At 43.3% G+C, this 12,771-nt stretch overlaps 1 long non-coding RNA gene across 2 annotated transcripts; it reads left to right on the top strand.

The window, feature by feature from the left end:
• Positions 1 to 6: 6 nt before the first annotated feature.
• On the top strand, positions 7 to 3,916 carry LOC109966978 (uncharacterized). Of its 2 annotated transcripts, none has more exons than XR_002275857.1 (4): positions 7 to 1,088; positions 1,348 to 1,684; positions 1,855 to 2,101; positions 2,202 to 3,916. It is a non-coding gene; the product is annotated as an uncharacterized LOC109966978 (long non-coding RNA). The 2 variants fall into 2 exon arrangements; XR_002275856.1 differs by lacking the exon at positions 7 to 1,088 and adding an exon at positions 1,095 to 1,213.
• Positions 3,917 to 12,771: the final 8,855 nt, after the last annotated feature.

Below are 12,771 nucleotides of genomic sequence, written 5' to 3'. Positions count from 1 at the left end.
GTAGCCCCCTTTTCAGTTATGATGGAACGGATGTTTCCTTGATGATAATAATTACTCAGCAAATGACAGGTCCGGGTAGAAGAGGAAGCTACGTTTCCAATATACTGTATCAAAATTTCTCTGAGCTCAGTCAGTACAAAATGACAACAGTACAGCAACCACAATCATAGAAACAAAATGGTCATAAAGTTTAATTATCAAATCAGTACATTTGTACAACAATTAAACTTTGCTGTACAGTATTCTACAGGAACAAGCTAGAAGCCACATCAGTTACCAGTGTCACCGGAGCTAGACTCAATTGTCCTGTATTAGGTTTAGACAGATACTGTATAACTGGAAACACTGTGGTAAATGGTATTTGTATACTAACCAGTAGCCTGTCCAATGCATTGATGCATAGCTATGTGTAGGCCTGCATGAAAGTTAACATTTTAGTACAAAACTTCATGTTTTCTCAGACTTACAGTACAAAGCGATCAAGTCCATAGGTCTGCTCATTTGTCTAAAAAGTCAAAACATTGGTATAACTATAGATTTTGTATTTTATGGAATACACTTTTAAGAGTCATGTTAGATTGCTGTAACTGATGAGATTTTGTGAGATTTATCTCTTTGAAAGTAGTATTTCTGTATTCCTTGCTTGTAAACTGCTTAATTTCTCAAAGAAAAAAAAGACAAGCTTTCTTAATATGTAACTTTGCTTTTGTTGATCCAAATCTATTGAGCCTTAAAGGACCAAATCATAAAAAATGTGTTGTTTTAGGGTTGTTTTCCAATCTGTGAATAAATGAATGAAGAAAACCACTGTACTAACTTGCTTCATGTCAAGGGGATGGCTATTAATCAAGGTGTGGGAATGAATACACAGATAAGGTTCCCATCATGAATCTCTTTTTCTTTTTGAATGGCTCATATTGATTTCCTGCCTCTCCTCAAATTAACTGGAGAGAAAAGCCATATCAACCTGTGATTGTCAAGTTTGCTCGTCGCTACCTGCCTCTCTCACTCTCCTCTCCCTCTCTTGCCACAGACACACTCCCAGGTGGAGCTTGCAGCTGAGGTGCATCAGCTAATTATGGGGCTGAGTAAGTAGGAGCCGGTCAGACTTGCAGATGCTGCCAGGTCGTTGTTCAACCCCTACCATGAAGTTTGGCTGTGGAAGAAGTTGTGATCTTCTGTTCTGTGTGTTTCTATGATGATTGCTATTCAAGTAAGACTGTTTTAAAATTTTCTGCACTAGGGCTTCTTTCTGACAGAGGACCTCAGTTCATATCTCAGGTATGGTCAGCCTTCTGTTCAACTATTGGGGCAAAATTGAGCTTTTCCTCTGGCTTTCACCCACAGACAAATGGGCAGGTGGAGAGACTTAACCAGGAGGTAGAGGATGATCGCTGCTGCATTACTGCAACTGAACCAAATGCATTGAGCATTCTGCTGCTATGGATGGAGTACCCTCAACTCAGTCACCAGCTCAGCCTCTGGTCTGTCCCCCTTTGAGGCCTCTCTGAGGTATCAACCACCATTACTGGCTGAGGAAGAGATAGACATGGTAGTTCCATCCATTCAGGCCCATATCCACCGCTGCCAACAGATCTGGAAGGAGACTGTAGCAGCCCTTACCCATACGTCAGAAAATTGCCTCCTAGCTGACCGCCATCAACGGGCAGCACTAACTTATGAGGTAGGACAAAGTTTGGTTATCATCTGAGCATATTCCTCTTAAAGAGGTCTCATAAGTTGGCACCATGTTATCTGGGGCCCTTTTGCCATTGCTGAAGTCATTCATCCTACAGCGGTCTGTCTCAGCTACCTCAGTCCATCTGGGTTCACCCAGTCTTTCATGTGTCTCAGATCCATCAGGTTTCCTCCAGCCCTCTTTGCCCTCCGCCTTCTCTCTCTCCTCCTGCTCTTGAGGTGGATAGTGGCCCTGCATACTCCATCCGACGCATCCTGGACATGCACCCACAGGGCTGGGGCTATCAGTACCTGGTTGATTGGGAGGGCTACAGGCCATAGGAACATTCCTGGATCCCTCAGTCCTATATCTTGGACCCACGCATGATTTGGGAGTTCCATCAAGATCACTGTAACAAGCCAGGTGGGTCACCTTGAGGATCTGGGAAAGGGGGGTCGGTCGGTCGGTCCTGTCAGGTTTGCTTGTTGCCATTGACCTCTCACTCCTCTCCCTCTCTCCACAGACACACTCCCAGGTGGAGCTTGCAGCTGAGGTGCATCAGCTGATTATGAGGCTGAGTACGTAGGAGCCAGTCAATGCTGCCAGTTCGTCGTTCAACCCCTACCATGAAGTTTGGCTGTGGAAGAAGTTACGATTTTCTGTTTTGTGTTTCTACAATGATTGCTATTCAAGTAAGACTGTTTCAAGATTTTCTGCAATTCAGCTTCCTGTGTAGTTCTCAGCCTGTCTCTGGGGCTACGTTTTTTGCTGTTATCTGCTAGCTCAAGCCACAGCACTCAGCTACACTACTTCTGTAGTGTGTCTCCTGCATCGGCACCATTCTGTCTGGGCCAATCCTTCGCCACATCTTTCAGCTCTGCCTCAAACACTGTTGTCAACTACCCCCTTCTGCAGCAGCTTCTCACCGGTCAGACACATCCTATCTGGGTCGCTCCTCAGCTGTTAATTCCATACCAAGCCTCCACCAAAGCCCTCATCTACACTACTTTCAGCAGTTACCCACCTCTGTCCAGGCTCCATTCCTCTCTGGCTGCACCCAGCTACTACTTCCAGTCTTGACCCAGCTATAGTTCCCAGTACTCATCACCCCTGTCCTCTACCAGCCACCAGAGCTCACGTGACAAGGCCCCTGCTCTTCGTGACGCTAACACCTATTCAACTCTTTCTCGCTCTCCCAGGAACTCGAATTTGGCTTTCTGCCTCCACTGCCAGAGTAACTACTGGCACAAGTAACTTCAGACTGTCTTTGACCATCCTGATCATCAGGGCAGTGCAGTGAGAGCTAATGACAATGCATCAAGGGTCCCTCAGTGTCACGAAGTATACAGTGGAGTTCTGGGTGTTGGCTGCAGAGGCTGGCTGGGATGAGAAAGTCCTCCGGGGTGCTTACTGGCATGGGTTACAGGACAACATTAAGTATTAATTAGCAACCAGGGACAAAACCGCCAACTTCAATGCCCTAGCTAACCTGGCCATTAAACTTGATAACTGCACCCAGACAGCAAATGGCTAGCCCCCAGACTGGTTCCACCCTGTCTCATTCAATGCCCAAGGAGGAACCAATGCAATTGGGAAGAACATGCTTCACTCCACAAGAACGAGCATGGCGGAGGTGAACTGGAGCCTGCATATATTGTGGTAGCCTGGATCATCGTATGGAGGAGTGCAAGAGACCTGCCAAAAGGAGAGACCATCAGTGAGTATGGGTGCTGGCAGGCAAGCCAAAAACCAACACCACTAAGAAATCCACAAGCCTAGAGATGCAAGTCGTTCTGAGCGCCCCCAGCCAGTGTCTTTGACCGCACTAGTGGACTTCGAGGCTGGTGAAAATTTGATGGACATGGAGCTAGTTAAAATTACAACTCACACAAACCCTTAAAGCGAAGCCTGGAGGCACATTCTATTGATGGAGGGTTGTTGGCCTATATCACCCACCAAACTCCTCCCATCCAGATAATGGTGGCCAGCAATCCACTGACCACACAGTTTAAAATCCTGCGGTCTCCTCAGACTCCTGTTGTCTAACACCCATTCAACTCTTTCTTGCTTTTCCAGGAACTAGTTTGGCTTTCTGCCTCCACTGCCAGAGTAACTACCAACGTGAGTAACTGGGCCTCCATCCATTCTTCAGCCTGGGTTGAAGCAAGCACCTTCTTCCCATGTTCCACCTGTTGCTAGCCTTAATTGTAATAAACCCCTGTTAACCTGTTGTCAATACACTGCTCTCTGGGTCCAGCTTATTTTCAATCTCTTGCTGCTTGGCGAGAGAGTAACCAATCATAACAGTGATCTACAAAGGAAACATCTCAAATGTTCACATTTCCCTTCTCATTATATTCTATCCCACTGGGCTACCTATGAGTTAAACTGAGTGCCAATGAAATAATGCTGCTTTTTCTGGCTAGATGCTTGTTTGGAAATATAAATTGATCACAGCTGTAGGAACTAGAAACTTAAATGAGCTAACACTGGACTAATCCACCACTAAGGATCAGGCTACAGTGTGCTGTTGAACTTCATTGAAATTCAATGGTTTTCTGATGTCCTGAACATTAAAAAGTGAAAGGCCAAAGGAGAAATTATCACTTAAATTTTATTTGCATAGCATCAATTTGTAACGATCATCTCAGGGCCTTGTACACAGCAAGGTTTAGACCTTACAGTATTATAGAGGGGAAAAACCCAACAAATCCCTCTTGAGCAAGCACTTGGCAACAGTGGGGAGGAAAATCTCCCATTAACAGATGAAACCTCTTACAGATCCTAGCTCTTGGTGGGCAGCCTTCTGCCTTGACCGTTTGGGGTGAGTGGATAGAGCAGAGAGAACTGACACGTTTACTGGGCAGGTTGATGTGGCTGGTGAGTGCTCATCAGAAAATTACAGCTCCAGAGCCAGGGCTACCTGCAGTAAGTTGCAGGCAGATAGAGACAGGGGACAATATCACACACTTTCAATCTATTCATGGTGTAGCCCTCGGTTGTTCATCGGAATAGTGTCAAATAGTTGTGAAGAATGAAAAACAGAGCTAGAGAAAGAAGGTGAAACCCTGCTTCCTATCTTACCTCCACACTTATCACCCGTAGTCAGTTACAGCTTAAGGTGGATGTGTATGTCTGATTGTTGGTTTCAGAAAGATATAGTTGTCAACAGAAGAGAAAGTTTGATGTAGGGAAGGTGTGGGACGAGAGGGGAATTCTGGTGTTTTTTATCCTGTGCCCAGCATTTCTGAGGTAAACTGGCATTGTACCTCTAAACCAAAGTTACAGTACCAGTGCAAATTATGTAATGACTGTTCTTCTACACATACAGTAACTTAAGTGTTTTATAACAAGACACAGAATTAATTTTTTATTCAGCTAGATTTAACACCTAACAAAGGTGCAATGACTAATGCTAGAACAACTGGAGGCACAGTTGTGAATAAATGTGTGGGTCTGAGCTCTATGTACAGTAAAAGAAGTCTCCTCAGTATCACACTCTACAATGGAGCTGAGATGGATGGGAAATGCCAGGCACAGACTGATCTACATCAATGCAAAACCTGATTCTTTCTCTAAAGGAACAAGCTAGAAGCCACACAGCACCTTGCTAGAGTCTGGTATACTGCCAACTCACCACTCAAAATGATATATCAAAGTCAAGGTGAAGCAAACTGCAGAGTGTTGACAGATGAGATGGAGGAGACTGCAACTAGGATGGCAGGGGCTGCACTCCTGATGCACAGGAGAAAGTCAAAAACACAGTAGGCTCATGTGTTTGACATTTACTTCAGTCATTTAACAAGGATTGAAGTGAAAATATGTCAGAGCTACTGGAAATGTGAATGCACCAGTCATATTCTTGTGACACATGTCAGTCATTAGTGTTAAAGGTGCTATTAATTACAACTGCCAATTAATGATCAATAAAAGCTACTATAATCAGTAAAGAAGACAACCTTGAGAGAGGCTTACGTGAACACACACAGGTATTCAACAGATGGAGTTGCAGTATGTTATCTTGCCTCAGGCTATATAATTTCCTGCAATTTATTACCTTGGAAAAATTTTCATAATAGCAAATGTCCTCTATGAAATAACTGTCACTTTGCATTTCATTGTGAACAACTGCAGGGTGAACAGTGCACTCTAAAAGAGGGGTGTGAGGCTTTGTGGAATCTGACACTAAGATTTTTTGAAAGGAGGAGGACAGCAATGGCTTCAGACTGCCTCCCTAATGTTTTCACTCTTTTGCATCATCCTGTGCCTCTGCTCTATCACTCTGTGTCATCCGTCAGCCGATCACTGAGCTAGACACATCAGCTGTCAGTCAGCTGGGAGGTTGTAGATGGGGTTTCCTCCGGTATGTGGAGCTACGTCATCATCTGTGCAGTGTTGCAAATCCAGCAAAACATCTGCTGAGGCCGCCTCATATCCAAGTCTCTGACAAAATTCAGAGCTGAATGAAAACCTCCATGCATCACTTGAGTTGTTAGATTAAGATAAGAGCTCTGCAGATGCTAGATCTTGTAAAGGGTCTCTATGTCAAAATCCAGTTTATATTCTTTTCGAATTACACTATGCATTTGCCTAAATATATCTGCGTTTTATTAAAGTACTACAAACTAAGTGACATAAAGAAAATCCATGGGCATGTAGTATTCTAGTATAAGAGTACTGGTTCAATTCAGCATCCTTGTCAGAAATATAGCTGCAATATACAGTTACATTGAGTGCTGTGTGTTGAGAATTTGGAGGGAACAGGGGGCTATCAGCAAATTCGGCTACATACAAAGACTTCTATAGTGAAAATCCCATTGATACCTGTAATAAAACAAATAATTAAACACCCATCCTGGAAGACAGCTTTGCAGACAAAACATAAAATGACATATATACAGATGCTCTGAGATGCTTCAGCCGTCCTGGTTCATTACAGTTTGGTGCAGTTACTTAATACTTTAATTTACACCATTCCCAACTGAGCTGTTACTCAAACCATCTAGAACCACAAACAGTGATGGCATTGGTGTTCCCTGTTTTGTGCCCTTGCATGACATGCCCGCCCACCCATTGCACATTTAAGGTCTACCCTACACACATAAATGGGAACATACTTTCCTCCCCTCCTGCTCTGCCTCCAATGTAAGATGACTCTCGTGAAGATGCTCAGTATTCAGGGATGTTTCTGAAAGAAAAGCCCCACCTTTCCTCTCCTCATCCCTCCCCTTCACCACCACCACCACCTGTTTTTCTCTTCCCCCTCCACCCACGCATTCCCCTCCTTCCTCTCCTCTCTCTCCCACCAGATTGCTTTTTACAGAGTAGCTCTAGGCGCTGATCAAATGTGCGAGATACTGATGACTAACTGGGTTCCTCTTTGCTCACAATTTGACAGCTATTCTGTTTCTCACTTATTATATGTGGCTAAATAAATGTGATGCCAAAAGCTGATAAGTGTGAAATAATGTTGACTGAACACAGTTTAGTTATGTGTTAGACAACTACAAGCTAAAAAGGGCTTTGCTACTACAGTGCTGTATTGTGAATTACAAAAGGAAATAAGGCAGCCAAATTATTGTAATATTTTTTATTTGTTTACTTATGATGTGCAAAATACAAGTAAAAGGTAATTAAATTTCATTAACAAATGCAATAACACCAATCTCTTCTGTGATAGACTCAAATGAGTCTGTTAAAGCACCTTAGCATCTGTTGTTAAATAGGTCACAGAGAAAAGGAAGGAAAGAAAGAATAAATGAAATTTAAAACAGTGATAGAGGAAAAAGAATATGAAAAAAGCAAGACAGCAAGACAGACTGAGATGGGCAGGTATACCTTAAAACAGAGGACACTAAAGAAAGTGAAAAGAAAATGAGAGCAGGAGAAAACCCTAGAAATGTGGTTATTAGCATCTCCTTCCCACGTAGTCCACCTACGCTCCCTCTCTCCACCTCCTCCTCATCCTCCACTCCTTGTTCAGGATTCTGCTCTATCCATCCCTCCCTCCCCTTCCTTTTTCAGCTGCGTCATCCAGCTTTTCATTTTGTGTGCACCCCCACCCTCCTCCCACCTCTCTGGGGATGAAGGAGAACTCTCTACTGCTTAGCTTCATTACAACATGCAGACCAAAGCTTTTAGGCTATTTGTTACAGTGGCTCAAATTCATGATAGTTTTAAGGACAGACACACACAGATATTACTCCAGCCACCAAAGTTGTCATTTATTTATCAACCACTGTATAAAAACTCCTTTATGTAGTCATGTGTTTCATTAAAGCTTGGTTAAAGATCCTGCCTGGGCTTTTAGAAACTAAAGGATTTAATTTTCATTTGTGTTAAATGCATTTAATTGATGACAGACACAATAGTTATAAGATAATAGTATGTAGCCACATTCTATTTGTATAAAAAGTATCGGTGTGTTATTGGAGGTTTCCTCACCTGTGTGTGGTTATTGCACTTGGAGATGAAAGTGAAAACACCTCTGTGCACACCTTTCACAGAGCAAATCTCCACACAAGCTCCTGAGCGCCCACCCTAGTGACCACAGTGAGCTCTCTAACCCTCCTTAAGACAACTTGGGTAGAGATGCGGGTCAGCACTGAGGTAAATTAAAGCCAGGAATGACTCACTGCACCTTGAGACATGCATTCAAAAATAACAAAACACTGATGTCATCAGTACCTCAGGGACATGACAGGAGTTTTATTACTCAAATTATCCCCCTCATGCAAATATCAATACTTGTCCAGGTCATGCAGGCCTTTAGGAATTGAATGAGAAAAGTGAAGTCGATGAAGAAAGTGGTTGACTAGAAATGAACTGTTCGCCATCACACACCTGACAAAAAAAAAAAACTGAACAAGAGAAAGTTAATTAAAACAAAAGAGAAACATGGTGAAATAGCTGAGACTCAAGAGCTGCGTGCATGTTGCAACCATGTACAGTACACCCATGTTGTACATTGGAGTGACAGCATCACAACACCATTCAAAGCTGCCAAATTAAACAAAATATATTCCTTTTTATATCATCAATTAACTTGTTAAAAATATACTTAGAAAAATTACCACTTGTATATACATCAGCATGATAATACCAAACACAACAGAAGTGACCTGTGGGGAAAAATTAATGAGTTGTGTTTTGAGTTTTTAGTTTGGCTTATGTCCCTTCCACTAACATGGAGTAGATGGGATTATGACCTGTATCGCAATCAGCCACCATGAGCAGATCACACTGTAGTGGCTTCACGTCTGGGACATGTCATGGCATCCATATTTTCTACAGTCAATGAAGAGTGTAAACTAAGTGCAAATGAGATCTGGAGATTTGTAGGCCTGTTATTGTTTGCCTGTTGGTCAAACAGTCCACTACTGAAATACATTGTGTGGATTGCTGTGAAACACATTCATGCTTCCCTCAGGATGAAACACAATACTCCAGTGAATTTTTAACTTTTCATCTCGAGCCATCCTCAGGCCAAAATTTCACTTTACTTTACAACCAAATACCTGCAAAACTAATGGCAGTCCCATCAGCCTCAGCTGCACTTTTGTGTTTTGTTCTGATTAGCAAATGTTATCTGAAATGGTGAAAATGGTCGAGATTACAAAGACTTAAGTGTTCTCGTCATGAAGACTTTAGAATTTCGTTGTTGTGGTCATGTAAGGATTACAGTACTGTGTACTAATAATATAACACTATATTCATTCAGTGTAGGTTAATTTGCATTGAATGCTTCCATATTAGTAAATGCTAAATCATATATCAGTTTTCAGAAAAATCCGACTTTCTTTGACTTGGAGTCAGAAGCTTGTTTTTAGTGGCTCTGATGTGACATGAATACAATTATATCCTGAGGGAAGGCTGGCTAACATGCTAAACCAAACACAAGGCAAATGTTATGGTAGCCCCCCTCGCCAGGAGGGTGAGGGAGGACTGAGGTTGGACTCAAGTTTGCAGACCCAGGTGCTAGGGGGAAAAACATGACGGTAGCAGGTAAATAAAGTGAACACAAAGTATCAAAAGAACATAACATGGGAAAGTACGGTACTTGGATATGTAGTGTAGTGTAAATGAGCGTAGCTCGTAGGTAGTGTGGTAGAGTCAAGCCAAAACACACAGTGTCTGTCAGCGTAGCATTCTACCAACATGTACAGTCCGCATTACTCTGTTAATGTTTCAGCCAAAACTTGAGCGTCTGTCAGCGGTATAAATAAGGAGGAGAAGGCAATCATCGGGATGCACCCCAGCTGTGTGCATCGACAAACCAGTTGCTAATTACTGGAATGCAACACAGCTGAGGTGCAGAGCCCACAGGATAGAGAGAGCAGAGGAGAGAAAGACGGAGGAGAGGCAGCGGCCGCCGAGCGGTCCTGACAGCAAATCTTTATTTTTGTAAAAGTTGATACTTTTTACACTAATTACTGTATGTTTAATGGTAATCAGTTAAATATCCTAGGTGAAGCAGAAACTACACATCACTTTTTAAAAGCAAAACAGAATAAACAAGGTGTCAAAAACAGAACTTGACCTAACTAAATTCCTAGCAACATGACAGCAGCTAGTATTTCTGGACCACCTCATCTCCAAATATCTAAGCTCCCCCCCAACATAGCATGTCCTCATCCAAGCTGTGATTATTAAGTGACAATGAGACATTTCATGATTCATTCCTAAAGCAGGGGTGAATTGTAGGGAGATGCAAAGTCCTGTTTTATAAGAAAACAAGAAACAGCTTCCCATAAAAGCATTTAATAAAAAAATTAAGAGAAGTCTGCTTTCTGCAAATTAATTTCCTTTAATCACAGCTAACAAGCATTCTTTGAGGAAAATGAGCATTAGATGCCTTTTCCTCTTTTCTCAAAATGGCCACTTCCTTCACCGTGCGCCTCTCAGCTGTGGGTTTTGTTACACCCTGTGAAAACCCAAGCTGCAACACTGATTCAAAGCACTGGGAAGATGGAAACCATAGGCAGACACAGCAGGTCTCGCCAGTAATGGGAAAGGAGTTGGCTTGGAAACCAGGAAGGGAGCTGGTAGTGCTAGACCCAGTTCTTTAGTTGAAAGCGCGAGAAGAGAAGACACAAGAGAACTGTATATAATCAACAGAAAATTTACTCAAAGTCTGGGCGCATGTAAGGCAAAGCAGCACTGGGCTCAGAGCGACAGAACTTCTGCAGGAACTCTGTCCCCCAAAAAGCCACAAGCTATTATCTGTGGTCACATTTATCTTCTTGGGCAGATGCTGCCTCGTACAGAGGTTGGGCTTTACATGCATCCTAATACTAATGGTCCTTGGCATGAGCAGGCCAACCTCTCCCCACGCCATCTTACTAGAATGTGCTAAAAACCAGGTGTGTGAGTGTTGTGATATCTGGTGGTAGCTAACAATGAATACTGGACAATTGGTTGTCTGCAGCTGCAGACTGCAGCTGTAGACTACTACAGGACAAAGCAGACCTTGTGAAAATGCTAAACGGGCCAAGTGATCATCTCAAGTTGTAGGCCCCCTGTCTCTGCAAAATATTATATGACAAAGCAGAACTTGTAAAATGTTAAGCAGGCCTATGTGAAGATGCAAAACAGGCCATCTGGTTAATTAAAGATGCAGACATTATGTCTCCACAAAGTTCTAGCAGACAGTTCCTACTCAGTAGTTCTTGACAATCATCAGTACAGTTGTAATATATATAAGGAAGGAAAATAAAGGTATAAAAAAGTAACTAAAGCTTATAAAATTCAAATATTGTAGTAGCAACCTGGGAAGAGGTGCTGGAGACTGGGTTGCTCCAGAGACCACTAAGAGAAAGAATCAAGGCCACCGTGAGTGAAGGAGTAGTGGATGCCTCAGATGAGGTTTTCAGAGGGAGCAGAGGCTGGTGATGGTTGTGCCAGTGGGCTGGTTGAAGCAGGGAGGACATGGCAGCTTATGAGCAGATGGCCAGGAAAGAAAAGGAGGATGCGGAGAGGGAGCGTAGAGCTGGTGCTCTGGAGAGATGAGTAGGCAGACAGAGAGCAGGGGCCAGGAAAGATGATGGTAGACGTGGAACTCACAGGAAGCCGAATAGCTTGAAGGGAAGATGGTGAGCTCACAGGGCAGGTAGATGTGGACATGGTAGTCATGAAGAGCTAGCGTAGACGTGGAACTCACAGGAAGCCGAATAGCTTGCAGGAAAGATGGTGAGCTCACAGGACAGGTAGAAGTGGACATGGTACTCACGAAGAGCTAGCTTGCAGGGAAGATGGTTAGCTTACAAGGCAGGTAGACATGATACTCATGGAGAGATAGCTAGCTTGCAGGGGGGACAATAAGCTCACCAACCAGGCAGATGTGGACGTAGTACTTGCGGGGAGCAGAGAACACGCTGGTCAATATACTGAGCAGGAAAAACGAGAAGCCAGGACTGTTCGGTGAGGAACTTACAACGACAATCTGGCAACGAGGACATGCCAGTGCCTGGCTTAAGTGGAGCCAGGCAGCTGGAAGTCAGCTGGGTGTGTCTCGTCATCTGGATCGGCTGCTGGCACGTTAGGGGGCGGAGGTGTTGGCTGCAGACGTGACAGGTTTACTGATTAGCCTGATCTATAAATAAGTAATCAAAATAAGAGCAGTAACATTCCGCTTGACCTTATTATCAGCCTGCTCCATCGTTCACATCACACACATAACACATACACTCCACCATTTTTAGTTCCCCTTTTACCCCTTCCTTATGTTGTATTTAAGAATAAGTTGGATAACTAAGAGAGAGAGCTTGCCCTAGTTTTTCTTCTGTTCTGATCAAAACAGTCAAAATAACAGAAAGATTGTGCACGCGTGTGTGTGTGTGTGTGTGTGCCAGGTAAGAAGGTGGAGGGACGGTGAGATGGAAAAAAACGGGAAGAGAGGGAACATAGTCAGTGCGGGTGTGACTAAACTGACTGCAGAAGAATGACTCATCCTGTTGCTATGGCAACCTAAATACATACTAACAGGGAGAAAATGTACATTTCTGGAGATCATGAAGGGAAAAGGAGTGGCAGAGGACAGCATATGGGCGTGCACAGCACACATAAAGCCTCTTTAACAAAAATGCAAAAGGAAT

This window comes from Monopterus albus, unplaced genomic scaffold (genome assembly GCF_001952655.1).
Source record: "Monopterus albus unplaced genomic scaffold, M_albus_1.0 scaffold122.1, whole genome shotgun sequence".
NCBI classification, from domain to species: Eukaryota; Metazoa; Chordata; class Actinopteri; order Synbranchiformes; family Synbranchidae; genus Monopterus; species Monopterus albus.
The sequence above is the reverse complement of the archived record's forward strand: the minus strand, read 5'-3'. Positions and strand labels throughout refer to the sequence as shown.